The sequence below is a fragment of the Pogona vitticeps genome, chromosome 1 (genome assembly GCF_051106095.1).
Source record: "Pogona vitticeps strain Pit_001003342236 chromosome 1, PviZW2.1, whole genome shotgun sequence".
Classification (NCBI taxonomy): Eukaryota; Metazoa; Chordata; class Lepidosauria; order Squamata; family Agamidae; genus Pogona; species Pogona vitticeps.
Window position 1 is genome coordinate 223,816,870 of NC_135783.1, and position 19,750 is coordinate 223,836,619.

General features: G+C 41.3%; 1 long non-coding RNA gene across 1 annotated transcript in view; it reads left to right on the top strand.

Moving 5' to 3' along the window:
- LOC140702782 (uncharacterized) overlaps positions 1–15,812 on the top strand; it is a 51,440-nt gene extending 35,628 nt beyond the window's left edge. Inside the window, exon 3 of the long non-coding RNA XR_012082044.2 lies at positions 1,491–15,812. This is a non-coding gene — a long non-coding RNA (uncharacterized LOC140702782). The remainder of the gene's footprint in view (positions 1–1,490) is intronic.
- Positions 15,813–19,750: the final 3,938 nt, after the last annotated feature.

Sequence of the window (19,750 nt, forward strand, 5' to 3'; positions counted from 1 at the left end):
CAATGTTCCTTTTTTAAAAAAGTAGAATCAACCAGAAAGGGCAGACAAAATGAACATATACAGTTTGCAGACCTACATCTGTTTACCTGTGGGTAAGGCTGGTGAGCTCAATGGCTAGAATCCTGTTGGCACAGGTTATGCTGTGGATCTCTGGTGACACCATCAACTGCAGCCATGCCATGTCCATTTCAGGAGATTAAGCACATCACATTTCCTCTTCAACTAAGCTCTGAGGATCTCTTGGGATCCCTTTCATTCCGGGAAGCCTTCAAGAGCCAGAAAACGGGATGGAGAATGATTTGAAGATGAAAAAACACTGTCCTGGTCCCTGACAAGGTGGGGGAAAGGGAAAGCATTTAATTCCCTGAACTGTTCATGGCATAGCTGGGACTAATAATGTCACTAGAGTTCTGCAACCTGACTTACATTAACGGATTACAGCCAATGAGGCTTAACTTCTCATAACAGAATTGTGCTATTCATGACAATGATTTTGTCAAAGATTCCTGAATGTACTTTGTTGTCAATCTGGAATCTCTTTGAGGCATTTCATTGTGCTGCGATTCTTAAAGGAGCTTTTAGGCTGGAATAACAAATCTTTGGGCAATGTAATGGACTGTAGCTCTCAGGATCCTTTCTCATTAGCCATAGCAGAGGCTGATAGGAGTTCCCTGCCACTGTTCTAGACCCTGCGATTACATCAATGTTAGAAATAGTAGTTCTGATAGTGGTACTAGATAAATGCCCTCATGCCCAGCTCAAGTAATGTTACAAATCTTTAAGCACACTTATTAACAGGAAAGAACTTTGTTGAGTTCAGTAGGACCTACGAGTACTGTATATTGGAGTAAACAAGTTCTTTATGCATTATAAAAGCTGAACCACAGCTAGGTTATATGGACTGACCATAATTATAAACTAAATCCATGCCTCAGTGTTATATCATACCTCAGTTCCTTCTGGGTGACATTCATGTTGTTTATTTTCCACTGGTGGAAGAATTAATTGGATGGATCTTCATGGAGTCAGTTATCAGAAGTAACATTGTGTCGTACTGTCTCTGATGAAAGTGGTCTGTTGTGGGAAGTTTATATCTCCCATCAGCTAATTCATCTGTCGTAATTGGCTTGTGCTGTTTGGATCAGTGAAGCAGGAAGGAGCGTTTGAGGCTGATAGACAGCAGAGCTTCCAGTGATTTAAAGAGAAACTGGATGCTTTGACTTACATTTCAGTCTTCAACCGTTTGGGGACTCATTCTGTCATCCAAACTGTTTCAAACTAACTAAACAAAAAAGATTAGGGTTCTAAATAGAAATCAAGATAAGGCATTTGTGGTTAGCTGTTGATTTGGAAGAAAAACTGATGGTTATTGCTTTTTCTTGTCTAACCTTTAATTGACTAGTCTTCCTACAATGGGGTGGGCAAAGCTGATACAAATCTTTCTCATTTTCTCATACACATGATGTATCAATAGTTGTTCCTTTATTTAGAACTCCCTACAATTTCTGGTTGGACAGTGTCATCGAAGCAACCAAGATGAATTTGACACAACTACGGGAGGCAGTGGAACATAGGAGGGCCTGGTGTGCTCTGGTCCATGGGGTCACGAAGAGTTGGACACGACTAAACGACTAGACGCCGACAATTTCTCAGCGTCCTCACTGCCAGAATTTTCTTTAACTCTCTGTAAAGAATTGGCAATCAACTACCAAAAACCTGTTTAGAGGAGTTGCTGTGGGCATGGATATACTGTAGGTATAACTGCAATTAATTTGATGCATGCTGATATATTTTAATAAAATATGATATTATTGCACATTCATGTTGGAGTTGGGAGACAGGATGCTTTAATTGGCATTTTGTTTTCAGCTGCTGAAAAGTGTCTACAACTAAGCTTTTTTCCCCCCTATGCTCATTTTTATGCTCAACGGTGAACTTAAACAGTAGTCCTGTTTCTAAGAAGTATGAAAATAATAGCCACTTCTAGCCACATTCCTCTTACATACCCACAATAGCAGGGGGGGGGGACTGGTATTGATTTGGCTGAATTGTAAGAGCTGTTGCAAATCAAGCTGCAACAAAGCCCAGATTACTTCATCAAACTTACCAGTGCATGTTTCCCTAAGGGGGAGGCCTGTGAAGCCGTATTTGAAATGTCTTTTGTGGAGAATAAGGCTGTCAGATGGAGAGCAGGCATCATGTTCAGGATCAACGCTGGCATGCCTTTGTAAACAGCAGAAGAGCCCTTGTATCTTGATTGTGAGCATCTTCTTGATTTTATATAGATATATAGATATTTGTCAGGATATGTTAGAATTAGACATGGGGACAAATAAAAAATCGAATTGCAATATTCGTTAAAACCACAGATTCATTAAATATCCATCCCTTCATATTTGTCAATTCCAGAGACCCCAATGAACATGAAGGGATGAATATTTGTCAGTTTTTATTCACCCCTCCATAGGAAGATGGCATTCCCACTATGGCCTTCCCACTCTGCCCATGGACCCACCAAACAGCTGATTGGGGGGCCATAGGCAGCCAGGCAGCCCCACAAATCACTCACCAGCAACTCACACGCTCTCTTGTGCAACAGAAGCATGCCGGCCCCATAACTTTGTCAGGAATCCTATATCAGAACTTTGGTATCAGGAATCGGGGTGCGCTGAGCAAAGCAGGGTTACCACCAGCCTCCAAGCTCCTTGCAGAGAAGTAAAAACACGAGACAACAGCTTCTTCTTCAAAACTTATATTACATATATACAGTCTTCACAAAATACTCCAGCAGCATGTCTTCTAGCAATTCTCCAACTCTCCACACTACATGTGTGTTCCTCTGTACAATATATAGCACAAATGACCCATCAGGTAACATTACCTCATCCTAGGTGATGTCATATGATTACATTAGCCTTCTGCCTAGTCAGCATGACTCAGCTTTATGAACAGCTGATTAACAACTTCCTTTACACATTCAGTTTAAGATGTCAATTTCTTCTATTGCAGACCTTGTAATTTCCTGACAACTGCTCTTGAACTGCTTGGGCAAGAGTATGGGCAAAAGCAGATGATAACAAAGTTGGTCAGAATAGCTAATACCCTAGAAGACAGAACAAAATTCAAAATGACCTTGATAGGATGGAGCACTGGGCCGAAAACAACAGAATGAAATTCAACAGGGATAAGTGCAGAGTGCTGCACCATGATAGTACTTTTCAAATATTTGAAAGGCTGTCATACAGAGGAGGGGCAGGATCTGTTCTTGATCATCCCAGAGTGCAGGACACACAACAATGGGCTCAAGTTAAAGGAAGCCAGATTTCGGTTGAATATCAGGAAAAACGTCCTAACTGTTAGAGCAGTATGACAGTGGAACCAGTTACCTCGGGAGTCGGGGAGTGCTCCAACACTGGATGCATTCAAGAAAAACTTGGATAATCACCTGGCAGATATACTTTGATTGTATTCCTGAGTTGAGCAGGGGGTTGGACCTGATGGCCTTGTAAGCCCCTTCCAACTTCACTTTCCTATGATTTCTATGGTGGAGAGAGCATGTCACCACTAAGAAGGCCCAATTTCATGAGATTATAAGCATTCTGTTGCTTGTAGATTTTGTTGGCCGCTGCAAGAAGCAATGGACCATACTGATCTTTAAGGTGATCAAGTTGGGCTCATTTGCGGTTTTCAAGGCAGTCATACCTAGAAATTAAGGACAATGCTGCATTTCATGTAATAAAGGGGTCAGAGATTGTGTTTATATCTTTTCCAAAGGTCTTGCCCCTCTAGTTTAAATCATATCCTGGAAGTAAACCTAGTTACTTATAACAAGTTAATGTCCAAGTAGTTGGTAATGCAACTGTAGTTGCTATGTTACTTTTATACAGGACAAATAACACCTACATTATTTATAAAGTGGTGCCTCGACTTACGAACTTAATCTATTCCAGAAGATGGTCGTAACTTGAAATGGTCGTAAGTCGAAGCACCATTTCCCATAGGAATGCATTGAAATGCAATTAATCCATTCCAGCCAGGAAAAAATCACAAAAAACCATTAAAAACCACTGCAAGACCCATCAGAAACGTGATTAATCCATTCCAGCCAAAGAGGGGGAAAAACCCAAATAGCAAACAAAACCTGCAAGACCCATTGGAAATGGAGGGGGACGAAAAAAGCAAACAAACCCTGCAAGACCCATTGGAAATGGGGGGAAAACACAAAAAAGCAAACAAACCGTGAAAGACCCATTGGAAATGCAAAAAAACCCAAAAAACAAAGACTGCAAGACCCATCACAGCACAGAAACATAACCCCCCAGCCCAAAACCACGCTGCAAAACCCACCCAGAACAGGCATTTTTTAAAAAAGTAGAAAGCAGCACCTGATCAGGCAGTCGGAAGTCTCCTCCAAACGTACACTCTCTAACCACTGGGGCAAAGGAGCTACAAAGAAGCTCTTCACCACCAATGGTTAGCAGTTTGAATTTCCTGCCTTTTTCCCTTTTTCTGTTCATAACAAAGATCCAGTCACAAGTTGAAGCAAAATTTTGCAGCTGGATTTGGTCGTAACTCAAAGTGGTCGTAAATCGAGACGTTTGTAAGTCAAGGCACCACTGTATGTTACAAGTAATATCTCGTTACTTATAAAAGTTGTTTTTAAGGGCATTGTAAGCCATTTGCAATGGCACTTTGGAGAGGAATTTGTCAGGATTTATTCTCTTACCAACAACAAGTGTCAAGGGAAGTGTATCCTGGTTGTTCATTTTTTATTTTTATAAATATTTCCAAGGTACAGTATTAGAATTCATCAGTAGCAATAACCAGATAGTTTTTCCCTGTGTTTTTCTGGCTGGTTCGTAATGACCACACAGCATGTTAATACCACACAAATATATGCTTACTGACAAGCAGAGCCTGAAAATAACATGTTGCCTGCAAAATGTTACTTTTTGCAATAACAAAACCACCCAGAGTAGACCTTCAGTCTGGATGGGCAGGATAGAAATCAAATCAAATCAAATCAAATCAATCAATAAACAAATAAACAAATAAACAGATAAATAAATAAATAAATAAACAAACAAACAAACAAACAAATAAATAAATAAATAAATAAATAAATAAATAAATAAACAAATAAATAAATAAATAAATAAATAAATAAATAAATAAATAAATAAATAAATAAATAAATAACAATTGAGAACTTGAGTCTGTAACAACCATGGCTGCAATTTGTGTTTCTCCCTGTTACTCATTACTTCTTTGAGCAGCATGAGAAGGAGGAAGGGTCACAAAGTAGATAATTTGCCACATCCTACCCACTCCTTCTCTGTGGAAGAGGAGAAGACATTGTAAACTGAGCAACAAGGGTAAAACAAGACAGGCCAGGCTGAAAGAAAGAAAAGAAGGACGATAAGAATGACCTGCAGAGTCTCAAGTTAGCTGATGGGGCTGGAGGGTGACTTTAAAAGAGATTGATTTGCTTTAGAAGTTGAAAAGTAGGAAGGAAGGGAGGATCTAGCAGACACAAGGTGCAGAAATAAATGTAGACATCCTCTTTTCTAAGGGAGAAGTTAACATGAATTGGACAAAAGATGCTGATTTGTTTTGGAGTTTCAGAGTTAAATGGAGATGCCGAGGGAGACCCGGAAGGAAAAAACAAGAAACCGGGCCTTCTCGGCGGTGGCCCCTCAGCTGTGGAACACTCTCCCTACCGAAATTCAGCCGGCACCCTCTCTGGGTGTTTTCAAAAGCCAGTTAAAAACTTGGTTGTTCAAGCAGGCTTTCCCTCCAGTCAATTAAGTGATCTCTCTCTATATTTTTTTCTCTCTTTTAAGTCAAGCCATCTTGGTAATATCTTGTTTGGAATTTAATTGCTATAATTGCATTTTTTGTGATTTTTATGCATGTTATATTGATGTGTTTTTATCGATGTAAGCCGCCCCGAGTAGACATAGTCTAGAAGGGCAGGGTAAAAATCTAATAAATAAAAAAATAAATAGATAAATAGATAAAAAGCAACAGAGGCAGGAAAAGTGAAGAACATCAGCACCACCCCCATCCAGTTCCTGAGCTGGGCTACATGCTGCTTCGAGTGTCCGAGTTCCCTGATTTCACACACTCTTAAATAGGTCACAGTTCTGTGAAATTTTGTCCACTGAACTAATAAACTCAGGGATGTCAATCTATAGAATTTCAGCCAATCCGGCATTTGACATGGTGAATAGCAAATCTTATCCCATCTCCAACAAGATTCCCTCTCCCACAATACCAGAACCAGGGGACATCAATTGAGTGTTGGGGGAGAATGAGAACAGACAAAATAAAATATTTCTTTACCCAGCATGTTCTCCCTGTAATCAGTCTTCTAGAAATGTGGCCATGCAGTACACCGCAAAGATTTTGTTTCCAGTGATGATAAAATGCACCAATGGTCCAACACAAACAGAGCAGCTGATTTGCATCGAGAAATGCTTGGTTTGTCTTACTTCTGCCAACAAATTAGAGGAGTGGCATGCACTGGAATTTCTCTGTGCTGCATGTACAATGAGAAAAGAAGAAGAAGAAAAAGAGCAGAAGCAGTGGGAGATGGTTCCTAATACTGTTGTGACCTATCCAATCAAAGCCCACAAAAGAAAGAACACATTCACCCATCCAAATCCCACTCAATCATGATGGTGTAATGAGTGTACACTGATTGATGATCAGGATCCTACTGCATAACTATGCATAACTCAATAGGATCAAGGCAGAATTGCTATCTACTGGTGCATTGCGCAACAGGTGTGATGGGAAGTATATGACCAATTGTGCAATCGATTCCCTGTTGCCTGAACACCATGCACTTTTCCTCAGTCTAACGAGGATCTTTAGAGTAGGGGAAAATTCATGAAGAGGATCTTTAGTGTGGATCTTCTTAATCCATATCTAATACTGTACAACCCTCTTCTATTATGCTGCATATGACGGTGTCTATTTTTAGAGTCAATATTTCTAAGTTTAATTTTTTAAAAAACCAGAAGAGCATATTAAAGTAAAGGACAATCCTTTCAACAATGACATCGGAATGTTCTAGTCAAAGTGTTATTCACAGTTTGAGAACACAATGGGGTCTTAAAAGCTGGAAATGGCACATATGGTCCAATCAAAGACTCTCTTGGATACACAACAGGGTAACACAGATTTCCCACTCAATTTCAGCATTTCATATCATGATTACACTGTGATTTCTCCTTAAAAAAGAGCCAAGGATTCTTTTCTCCACTCTAAAGAGATGAAAGGTAGTCTGTAAGAAAAACCTGCTAGGAATGAAAAAGCCCTGCTATTGATCAGGCACAATAATGACCACCGGGAAGGGTGTATGTGTGAATAGATTATCTAAAATAACTAGACACTGGTCCTTCTTTCAAATTAAAGGGAACCTTTCCTTGGAAATCAAACTTTTCTAGTCTCTCCCAACCCCTCTCCGAAATGGCTTATGAATTAAAGACAACGACGAAGAAGACGACAGTTGAAATGTCTTTTCTTTGAAGCTTAGCTACTGCTTTTTGTTCCTGGTTACCGCCCACTCATGGTTTGTGTTACGTGTGTGTATTTGGGGGAAGAGAGTCATTATTATGAATGGAGTTCATCCCTGGATTATGTCCTGAATTCCACCCTTATCACTCCCAAGGGGAAAGTAGAAAACAATACATCCTGATAGAAACCAATACAATTAGCCATTAAATGGCTAATTACAGATGATATATTAATTACTATTTTGAAGTAATTGGCCTGTCCTTAGCTGTGTCATGACATTGATCTCTGCTCCAAAACCTTATTTAGTTCTTAACTAACAAGATTTGACTAGATGTGCATTGACTTAACATGTTGATAATAACGCTTTCAACATACTTCTTGTTCTGTGTTTCGACCACGTCCCTGCCATGAATTCGTCTAGTCGAACCCCTTCCCAAAATAATGAACAAGTTCAATTGAAATGATATTCTGTGTAAGAGATGTTAATGTCTTTCCCAAGCAATAGGGAGCATGACAACAGAGTTGTGCAGAAGGTCAGAGGTACATGTAGGAAACATAAAGAAACCTAGATTAGAGGACGAACTGTTCATTGTTAGGGTTCCAGCCAGTCATCCCAACCAAACATGCTTTTTTTTCCAGGACACTCCATTTGATCTCAAAACTCTGGTTCTCTCTTCCCTCTTCCTGTCAGCCAGCACTCTGTGGCCAATAAATATGCTTGTTCTCCACTCAGCTGTTGTCACTACCCTTAGGGTTCCTTGATAACTCCCTTACCTCCATATTTGCAAATTGCAGGATTTATCTGGGACTGTGGATATTATTTTTCTGTTTCATAAATTTACCTCTGACTGATGGTGACCCTATAAATTAATAACCTCCAGAAGGTCCTATCATAAACAGGCCTGCAAATGACTTTTGCCATGACTTCCTTTATTGAGGTATCGAGCACATGTTAGGTCTTCTCTTCCTGCTACCTTCAACTTTTCTTAGCATGATGGTCTTTTCCAGTGAGTCTTATAATGATGCACTCAAAGAACAATAGCCTCAATATTGGGATGTGCACCAAACAAGGTAGAGCAGGGTTATTTGTTCATTTCTGGACAGATGCAGAGTGGCTTAAGAAGCTCCTGCTCATGATCAGGTTGGTTTCCATGCTCCTCCAAATCCAGTTTGCTCTGGCCTTTGGGGGGTTAAAATGCTGAAATCTGAATAGAAAAGACTTGGTGTCAGTTAGAAGGATGTTCTGAAACAGAAAGGGATTGAAGGCCCCAGTAAAAGCCAGAGCCTCTCTTGGAAACTCTCTTTGCTGAATCCTGGAGAGGGCTCAGCTCAATCTCACAGGCTTATTCACCTGACCAAGCAGCCATTTCATACCCTACTATAGTGAGGAGAAGATGGCACATAGCTCGTAAGATTGGTCATCTTTCTTTCCTTTTTGTTTTCCTTTTAGGAAGCTATTCTGAATCTTCACTGTATTTGTGTGCGTGTGTGTGTGTGCGTGTGTGTGTGTGTGTGTGTGTGTGTGTGTGTGTGTGTGTGTGTGTTTGTGTGTTTGTGTGTTTGTGTGAATGTGGGGTGGGGGACTGTCTCTCTGGTGCAGGGTTTAATTCTAGTCAAATTTATTTCATTTATCTGAGGTATTACAATGTTTAAATGTTCAATTTCTTGTTTTACCATTTCAAGACTGATGATGCCTGCCCTCTTATGTGTGAATGATTACAGTGGCAAAGGTTGAGAATCTGTGCTTACAGGAGGAGGTACTATGTTAGATGGCAACTTCAATTAGTATAAGTAACCCATTATTATCCTTGCCACGTCTAAAGGGAAGATTACTTTCCCAAGGTCACTCCTTCACTCATAGCATGTAATAAAATGTAATATATAATATACTTTTAGAACTGCAGAGCTGGAAGGGACCCTATGGATCACTGAGTCCAGCCCCTGTCTTTATGCAATGTCTTGAAACGTTGCCTAAAAGTTAAATAATACTGTTTAAATTATAGTTGAGCCAAAGCCTTTAGGTTTCTAGTAACACTAATCACCCATCTACAGAAAAAGACAAAAGCCTATCTCACAGCCATAAATACTGCACTCCCAAGCCAACTACACCAGAGCACAGAGCGCTGTCCTCTGAAGATGCCGGCCACAGAGACTGGTGAAACGTTAGGAAGAACAACCTTCAGAACATGGCCAAAGAGCCCGAAAAACCCACAACAACCATTTCTAGTAATTGTTGAAAATCGTGTCCTGTTTTCCATGCTTCTTTATGAACTCCATTGTTGGCAAAAGTTTGCCAACTTATTCAGGTCACCATTGTTTGCTATTTATTGAATTCACTTGCTCTCTCTGACTTTCTCATGTCATCAAATCCAATTTGGTAAATAGCTCTGCAGGGTTATCCTGTTTGCCACAGGATTTTGAAATGGCAAGGAGAAAGTTGGAGAAGGAGAAAGAACTGAGAAGACAACTTCCAGAGTTTCCTGGTCAGCAGGGGGCATTGTAGGAATTGTAATCCAAAAAAGTATATTTGCATAGAATTTATGGGGCTGATTTCCCCATTTCTGATCTTGCTTAGTATTATTTGCACTGACCAGTCCTTCCTGAGCTACGTGAACAAGACATTTCTGTTATAACAGTACAGTAAATCCTACCTCTGATTTCATCATAGAATAGGGGCCAAAGTAGATGAGATGCTAGCTTTGCGATTGTAAGGTGACAAAATCTTCTCACTCCAACCTGTTTGCACAAGCTGCTTGCAAATGTGCCTTTCTATTCTACTTTTTATCCTAACCACCTGAAACAAATAATCCAAAGGGAAAAATTTCGCAAGTTATTTTAGGCGGGCTGGAGGGGGAAGTCATACAAGTCCCAGAATCCCTCAGGCAGCATGACCAATGACCGAGTCGTCTGGGAATTTTAAAAAAAGTAAAATCCTCTTTCAAAGCTCTGCTTCCACTTTGATTTTACATTCCGAACCTGAGTCCAAAAGAATTTTCCAGCTGAGCCCAGCAACATTTTCCAGAGTACTTCCAAAATTGGATTAACGTAATCTCCAAAGAAGCCTAATATCAAAAGCAAAATTGGCAAAAGCAGAGCTTCAAGGAGCAAGGATGGATTAGTGGGTTAAGAGCGGAAGATTCAGTCTATATTTCATTTCAGGTGTTTTTAAATATAACTTGGAGTGCACCCCTGGGGCTGCTTATTGTACCCGGAGCTGAATGATTTTAACAGAAGCAGCTTCTAAAGAATTCTCAATCCACTCATAAAATTAAAATGTAAATTGCAACACGAACACTATAAATACAGTTCTGCAATAGTGGATAACACAAACAAACAGATTTGCCAGCTGTTAGCAGAGCACATTTTCAATGTCATATTGAAGAGATTGTTTTTGCTTTCCCTAAAGAATTAAAACTTCCAGTCAAATGAACTCTTGATGACTTTTCCCTAGCTTTGTACATATCCCTAAGCAGCCTAGCTCAAAATCTATGTGGAAATAGAATTGTGATTGATCTAGTGCTCTCTATGCTGGATGAACTACACTGACATTCTCCAAAATCACTTCTTCTCATAGAGGCTGTCAGGAATCCAGCAAAAATGGAAGAGAAGATTAAATGAAAAGGAGGAATTTGTATCTTAAGCTTGTTCACACACGGTTGAGTGGGACATCCCCATGCCCACCGTCAAGGGCTCAATGCTCAGAAACATTATTTTGGGACTAAAACTCCCAGAACCCCTCAATCAGCATGGCCAGGTCTGAGGGATTCTGGGAGCTGCTTCTTTCATGAAGCAGTTCATGAGTCATACTAGCATTTCTGTCAGACTACTTCTGTCAGTTTACCGTGGTGGCTTCCCCTGCTGGAGTTCTGTGGACATAAATATTAAACATGATATAGGCCCTAGGAACTGGTGTAAATAATCATTAAGCACAGTAACTAATGCACAACTGAAATCACAACTGAACACTTTGAGGGTTTAACAGTGGTGACGGTTCTGATATAATGGGACTCAACTGTGATTAAACTGGCTTTGTTGTGCTAGCTCTTTGCACTTTGCTTGCATCTGCTTAATTCAACAAATAAACAAATATATATTTTTTTTTAGAATATTATGTTCCGGTAACGGTTGCTTTGGACATATACTTTAAGTCCCAGAAACTGGAACTACTGTATAACAGATTATTCAAAACACACTCATTCATAAAGCCGCATTAAAATAAGTGTTGCATGGGTATTCTTGCTCTTATTAAGTAGTTCTCTTTATTTCCTTCCTATTTTGATTTTTAAAAATATTTTAGGAAGATGGAAGAGGAAACGTTAGCTGTAAATAATCTGTTCTGTTAATTTCCATAGGTCTTAATTGTGATTGTGTGAAGCAGATCTGAACAAACCTGTTGAGAATTAAAGCAGTTTAGGGAAATGGTGTTAGCAGATGGTGTTAGCCAAGGCCTTTAGAAAAGTCCACAGAAAGTATGCTGCTGTCATGAAGCAGTCATACCAAAGTTTCTGTCAGCCAACTAAAGAGAGCAGACACAAACCCCATTCTGCTACAAAATTGTTCCACAGAGAACCATCCCTCACAGATTTTCTAGCAACATTTAAGTTCACGTGTGAAATATTTCTGCGCCATAGCTATGTCCTTTCTTCAAGGGTCTTTTCTGAAATAGGCTGTGCTGTTTTCAAGACAAAGCAGACACAGTGACTGGGCCCAGATGCAGAAAGCATTGGGTGCTGCCTTATATTTGCCAGTGACCTTAGCTAATGAATGTTGGCAGAGATGACTTGGTATCTCCTTCTGGAATTGCTATTAAATAATGGCGAGTTTGTTGACCCCAAATGCCCTCACAAGAGTTCCATAAACACCTTTGCTACAGTGAGGGAGCTGGTATCAGAATCAATTTTGTATTGCTGAGTGTTTTAAGGGCCATGTGGAAAGTCACTGAACCAAACAAACAGATTGATTCAGTAACCTTTTGAAAACAGGCATTTAACGTGGGCAGCCTGAAAGGGAAGAAAAGGAGTATGTTAGTTTTCATTTTCATAGTGGAATCCACTGAGAGTTCAACTTCTTAAATGAAAAAGGCAGCCATTCCTCCTTTCTGGGTAATCTGTTGATAGCAAATCTTATTCAACCGTACTTAGTAGGATAGTAGGTTTGGGAATGAAGGTTGCAATCTAAGTAGAAATATACAAGATAGTTTGGTAAGGATACCATCTTTTCTCCTGTTTCTACTTATCGGGGACTAAGTCCTGATGAAGGACTCACGTCTGGGGAGACAAAAGCCCATGCAATGTTGTGTAGACAGTGTGCTGGACTAGGATCCAGGAGACCCAAGTCCACATTCCCACTCAGCCGTGGAAGTTTATGAGAGTTACAGGATAGCAATGGTAAACCACTCCTTGAACATGTCACATATCTCAAAAATCTTGTTAGTTTCATCACAAATTGGAAATAACATGATGGAGCCCAAGAATAACTAAGTAGAGCAGTTTAGGCTTGCAAAGCTAAGTCCCACAGTTTGCTTCCCAACTGGCCAATTTTTTAAATTACCCCAATCCAGGATGAGTAAACATATTTATCAACCTACAAGGTCCACAGACATCAGCAGCATTCACAAACTGTAATAATCAACACAAGTACTAAACAATATGGATATCTCATGGACTGAGAAGCGCAGGGTGCTTTGTTGACATTTCAGAGTGAGCCTCTCATTTGGTCCACAGGGCACCATGGCCAGATAATGAGTCTGACTGAACACTATGGGTCCTTTTTTTTTTCCAATCACCTTGCACTGGACTGTAATCAGAGATCAATGCTATTTGGATATTCTGTAATGTAGATTAGATTAGCATGTGCAAAAAGATGTTGCTGTTGTGGTCCCCTTTTGTCCATGTGTAGACAGCAACAGGGTGATTAGAACAGCTTCTGTAACATTTGGAGATGTTCCAGAACCCTGATTTTCCAGTGTTTGAAATACATGGAATATCTCCCATCCATGCTTTACCTTACAGATTGCTGGAATAAGATTTCAGACTTCTCTAAAATCTATATTTATTGATAGCTAGAGGCTTGGGGTACTTCTAGATGATTTTTTTTATCATGCCTCTTAAGGCACTGAACTTGCAGGGAAAGAAACCACCTTCAGTTTGCAGCCAATGTATTTTGTTTGTTTCTTCAATCCCCTCCCCCCCCCACACACACACCTCTAACCTAGCCAAAACTCATTAAGGGAGGAAAGTTGGACTGCCATCAAAGTGCCTTTCAATAGTGAGCAGGAGGAGGAGCTGTCTGCCTAGAACACAGATGAGAATTGTGTAGCACTAGAGCTGTATATGCTCCATTTTCCAAGGCAGCCTTGTCAACATAACTTGAACTGACCATAGAAAAAGGCTATTTAGAACACCGTTTGGGAGCTGGGAAACATATTGCTTGACAATTTTTCACTTTAGTGGATGGATAACTGTCACAGATTCTGGGTCACCACAGAGAGGATCCACTTACCACTCAGTCACACTACCCTTGCACTGCGTGGTGTGGATGCTTGCCAGGTGTACTAGTGATTGGGAAAGCTTCCTGTGATCCCTTTCTCCCAACAGCCTCTGAGCCACTTGCTCCTTGGTGTTTCAGGGAGAACAAATCGAGAAGGTTGTTGCTCTTTGTTGCAAACTAACCCTGCAAGGCTAAAAACGTAAAAACTCACAAAGCTACTAAAAAACATCTGAGTGCATAAGACACAGGATTTAGTGCCGCCAACCCCCTTGAGCTGTCTAAATGACAACACAGCTGCAAAATTTTTAGAAATGTATTGAAGACGTTTTAGTAAAACATAAAGGTTCAGAAAAAGGCCTAACAATCGGAGCAAAATTAATATAACATAAAGCAGTTCCATGTTACAGAAAAATAAAAACAGTTTCGGACTTTCAGGCAATTAGGACCCAGAAAACAAAAAAGCTATCTAGTTCTGAGCTATACTTACAATGTGGCATAGTTCCAAAGCCTGAGCAAAGTTCGCCATGATGATGCTTACATATTGAAGCAAACGTGAAGAAGCATATTGCTAAAGGCTAGCTGCTGCTCTCCTAACTCATTGTTTCATCTGAAATTATATCCCATCATCCCGTCATGAGCTGGCTGAACTCCCAGGACCTCCAGAGGTGTATACCATCCACTTGCCATGAGATGCCAGGCACAACTTCTTCTCAGAAGATATTCCAAGGCCATAGATAAAGTTTTGTAGGTGTCTGGGATGTCTCTGCATAACAAAAAAAATTTACTTTTTTAGTTGACTCAGCTCAAGCAGTTTTAAGATTTTACAAGAAATAGAGATTAGATCAATTTCTACTGGTTTCCTCACACTAATGACTTTATGCACCACAATTTTGGCCGTTCGTCCCCATCTCTAGTTGTGATATTTTTCTCCCAGTCACTTTTGTCTGTATAGAGGAGGAAGGATATTTAAAATTATGGGGTGTTGTATGCCATTGCACAGCTGACAATGCCACAAAATGCCAACATTTTCAAGAAAGACCTACTAGTGTCACCTGCCATAACCTATAGCTGAAGTGGGGTAGCTGACAGTCTTAGATATGTCTGTTATTATGTGAGGTCAAGTAGAAACCAATTTACAGTGACCCTTAGGGCTTTCTAAGTAAGTGAGATATTTAAAGAGTATTTTACTAGTTCTGCTCCCCAAGTGAGTTTCCATGGTTGAGTGGGGATTCAAACCCAGGCCTCCTGGGTCCTAGGCTGTCACCCCATCAACTACACTATACTAGCTATCCCTTAGACATATCCATTCAGAAGTAAAGCTCATTGTTTTTCAAAGTATCGTTTCATGTAGAATGAGTCATCTTAGGGGGGAACAATCAGAGAGCAGGTGCTGGCATTGCCCAGGAGATGCTCAAATATATTCACATTCTTCAGGGAGGCTCCTTTCACATTGAAATATAAAGCAAACAGTCTCCACAAGGAACAATATTATTGAAAAGTTCTCAGGAACCAACTGGGGCACACAATCACAAACGCTAAGAATGGCTCCATGTTATTTTGCAGATGAACATGTCAGCCTGATGTGATATAGTTCTGTTCATGTAACAAAGGGAGACATAGCAGTCAGCAAAAGCTATAAAGTCATTGCTAGATGGCTGAAGCCACCCCCAACTGATAGAATCAAAAATCTAGCAGGCATTGCACCCATAAGAAGAGAGGCCACATCTAACAATGAAAGATTCGAAGCATCTACATCAAATGGGCATCCACTCTTCAGCTACCATCCCGCTCCTCCCAAATTAAAAGCTGTTTCAGAATATCTGTGAATCCTGACGAAACAGCAGAGGATGCCAGGACTATAACGTGGAAAAAAAAGAAAAAACTGTACCTCTAGCTACCAGCCACATGGAGAACTGGGTTACCTGGAAATCACTTAATAGGTATAGAGCAGGGTGGGAGAACCAAGGTGAACCTAAGAAAACGAGGGGTTTGTACCAACATGGTGCTTTGTGAGTATGGAGAAGAGCACACAACTTCACACCTATGCCAGTTTAATCTGTGCCCTTCAACATATACCATGGGAGATCTGGTGTTAGTTGCCCCAAATTCTATTTATGTTGCCTTTATTCGAGCAAAATTTATTTGATACATTTATTAATTGCACTGGATGCTTCTGACACAAACCAAGAAAACAACTCATATGTAAGTCAGTCAATGACTGTTTCACTGATTAACCCTTGTGTGGTTTATCAGCTAAAGATGTGTTTACAGACCTACTTTCCATGATTTACTGGGACCTAAAGATTCCCATTTTAATGTAAGTTTCCCTGCAGCCGCATCCATGGCAGTCTAACCAAAGGAACATCTGGGTAGGTGGCTGTTTTCCTCCAGTTGCGAATGATCAAGGCAGCAACTGGACTCTGGAAGAAGTCAGATTTTGCTTTCCAGCAACTGACACTCTGATCTAGCAAAATGAACCCTGAGGGAAACCCTTGTGACAAGCAGCATGTTTCAGTTAAAACCTAACACTGCTTTGAAATTGAGTTGATCAAAAGCGTTCCGTTTCCTAGCCCTCTAGGGGCACGATTACTTCCACTGCAGATTATTGATTTGTTGGTTGGAAAAGCAAGCAATGTTAAGGCTCTAAACAAATTATGTTACAGGCAAAAACACAGCAGGTGGTAATGAAATAAGGAGGCTGATGTAGTAATGCATGGCCATAACCAGAGTATCAATAAACTTCCTTTTCTGTTGAATGATCTTCCAAACAAATCAAGTTTTTTTTAACATGAAACAAGGGCAGTGTGAACACTTTATTCTTTGTGTAACATTTTTGTAACTAATTTTAACAGTCTTAGCTTCTTACAGAATTGTTTAGCATTTAAAAGCAGATGAACCTCTCCGAGAGGCGCTTGTTGCCAGGGTGGGGCTCCTTTGCCCACCCGGCCGGAGGAGACAGACGCAGGCTGGGCAAAAGCAAGTCCTTGAAAAAGCCTTCTGAGCCTTGCCTCACCTTTCCTTACAAGATCAGAGCAAGGGCTGTGCCGTCTCGGGTCAGACAGCAGTCTGGGGGCGCAGAGAGCCTTTTGCAGGCTCAGCAACAGTCATCATTTTTTTTAAAAAAAGAGGGGGGTAATTCTCGAGGCTTCAAGGTCAAAGAGTAAAAAGACTGGGGGCCTTTTTCTGTTGCCCCAGCCCAGCCTGTTTTGATTGATCTCCCCCCCCCCCCATTTAGCTAATTCTTGGGGTAAGGGGAAAAAATTAAATTTAATTATTAATATTTTAATTAATGTGGACAATTTACACAAAATAGATAGATAGATAGATAGATAGATAGATAGATAGATAGATAGATAGATAGATAGACAGACAGACAGACAGACAGACAGACAGACAGACAGATAGATAGATAGATAGATAGATAGATAGATAGATAGATAGATAGATAGATAGATAGATAGATAGATAGATAGATAGATAGATAGATAGATAGATAGATAGATAGCTGTAAGGATATTTGGTGTTACTGTGTAGCCGACGTTGGCTAGAGTAAAATTAATATTTAATTTCCTGCAAGTTGTGATGGTAAGGTTATTTGCCAGCCAAAATGGCCTCTAAAAAAGGGCAAGGGGTGGGGAAGGAATACAGCCTGCTAAAAGTAACCCCCCGCGTTGACCCCCCCATAATGTCTTCATCTGATGAGGGCTGGCCAGATTATAGGTCTATGTGGGAGAAGCTTAGCACACTGGAAAGGGAAAGGGCACAAGCTAGAGGGGCCAGGGAATCATCTGCAGTTCGTAGATCATGTACAACCCCCGGTCTGTGACCTGGCAGCGGTCCGTGGCCTAGACAGGACCGGGCCACAGACACAAATCTTCTGCCTCCTGTGAATGCCCCCCGTGAGCGCCACCACGCATATGCGCATGAGTGCCACTGCATGCATGCGTGCATGCACACAAGTGGCCCTTTGAGAGTGCAGTGTGCACATGCGTGCATGGGGCGACTCTGCGAACATCACTGTGCACATGTGCGTGAGCGCACTCCTCACCCCTGCGGGTGCGCCACACCCCCGTGAGCGTGCCATGCCCTCCCAATTGGTCCGCGGTTGGGAAAAGGTTGGGAACCATTGACATACAGAATCCAAGGCTCATAAACTAGCAGAATTTATGAGGATAGGGGACATTATGTTATCTCACATTGCTATTCCAGAAGAAGAGTGGCCTAAACCTTCTGGAGCCTCTTCAGGGGCAATCACTCCAGTGAGGCAACAAAATTTATCCCTGGCAGCAACTCCAAATCAAGGCCAACCTCAGATGACATCAACACGTACACAGAGCTAGTGGGACAATGCTGATGATGGGAATAGTGTCAACCAGCCTGCCCAGAGTGAGGAAGTCCTGCCAGCAGGCCGGTGGCGTCATCTATGGCTATCGCTGCACCAGACATTACACAGCCTGTGGACACTTGGCCGTGGGGCACCAGGAGCCATAATGTGCCGGTCCTTTCGGCTTCACCTTCACCAGCAGCACAGATGGGCTTAGTTGGTGGTATGCATCCTTGGCAGTGCAACCCCACAATCTGGCTGTTACCCAGACTGTGGCAGGTGCACCAACTGGACCGGCTGCTCAAACAACTGTTCCTGATACCAGATTTAACTCAGTTGCACAGGGTGCTTTGCTGGAAGGTGATCAGTCTGTACCACTGGGCGATCAACTTCTGCCTGCCACAGTGGAAAAAATATGAGATAATATGTAGATGTGTTTGAGCTCCCAAATAGAAAAATAGAAGATAAAATAAGGATAAGGAGGAGGAGAGAGATAGGGAAAAGGTGAGACCTCGAATGCCTGGCCGTTGTTGGGTGAACTGGTTGCTCGGGGGGGGGTATATATGCAGGGACTGTGGTTCATGCTCACCCAGAAAGAGCCCTTTCACTGATCCAGTGTATGGACATAATTTATAGGGTGTATGTGGACTTCCTTGGGCATGCATAGTTGCTCTATGATCAGGGGTTCCATACGTAGGTGGCACTATGTCCTAGCATGCATTGGAATGTGCCACACATGCATTATGGTTGCGACTGATGACACCCATCCATACAATTCTAGGGGATAGGTTTGACAGCGGGCATTTAGTACAAAGGGCATAAACAAACACATCCCACCAGGGGGCTTGTGTTCCAATTGCAGGGGGGGGGGCATGCATCAGCAACATGTTTCAAGGGGAAGCAATCGGGATCTGGAGGCAGAGAGTTGGGTGCTGGGCACAAAAAAGCCACCTGCCATTGCCAATATTCAGAAAGTGCCTCAGCCCAATTAGGGTGTCTCTTTTGGCCCAGTGGCTAAGGGACTACCCTAACAGAGTGGCTGCAAAATGATTAAGTGAAGGTTTTCACAGTGGTTTCCGTATTCCAGCAGTGGGGGATAGAGTAGCTGCCTGGTATGGTAATTTGAAGTTGGTGAAAGGGCAGGAGCACATAGTTAGGGTTGAAATTCAAAAAAAGGTGGTTGAAGGAAGGGTGTTGTAAATGTGAAATAGCATGGGGAATCATGGAACCTTGAAACACTCCACAGGCTAATGGTCAAAGTGTTGAACAGAAGTCCTTAAGTACCACTACCATTCACAAAGTGACACCACACAAGGGAAAATCCCAGAAGCTGACTCCTTTTTGATCAGTCAACCGCTTCTCACCCAAATACAAAGCAATTGTCAGGGCTGTTTCTCAACAAGTGTGAATGGT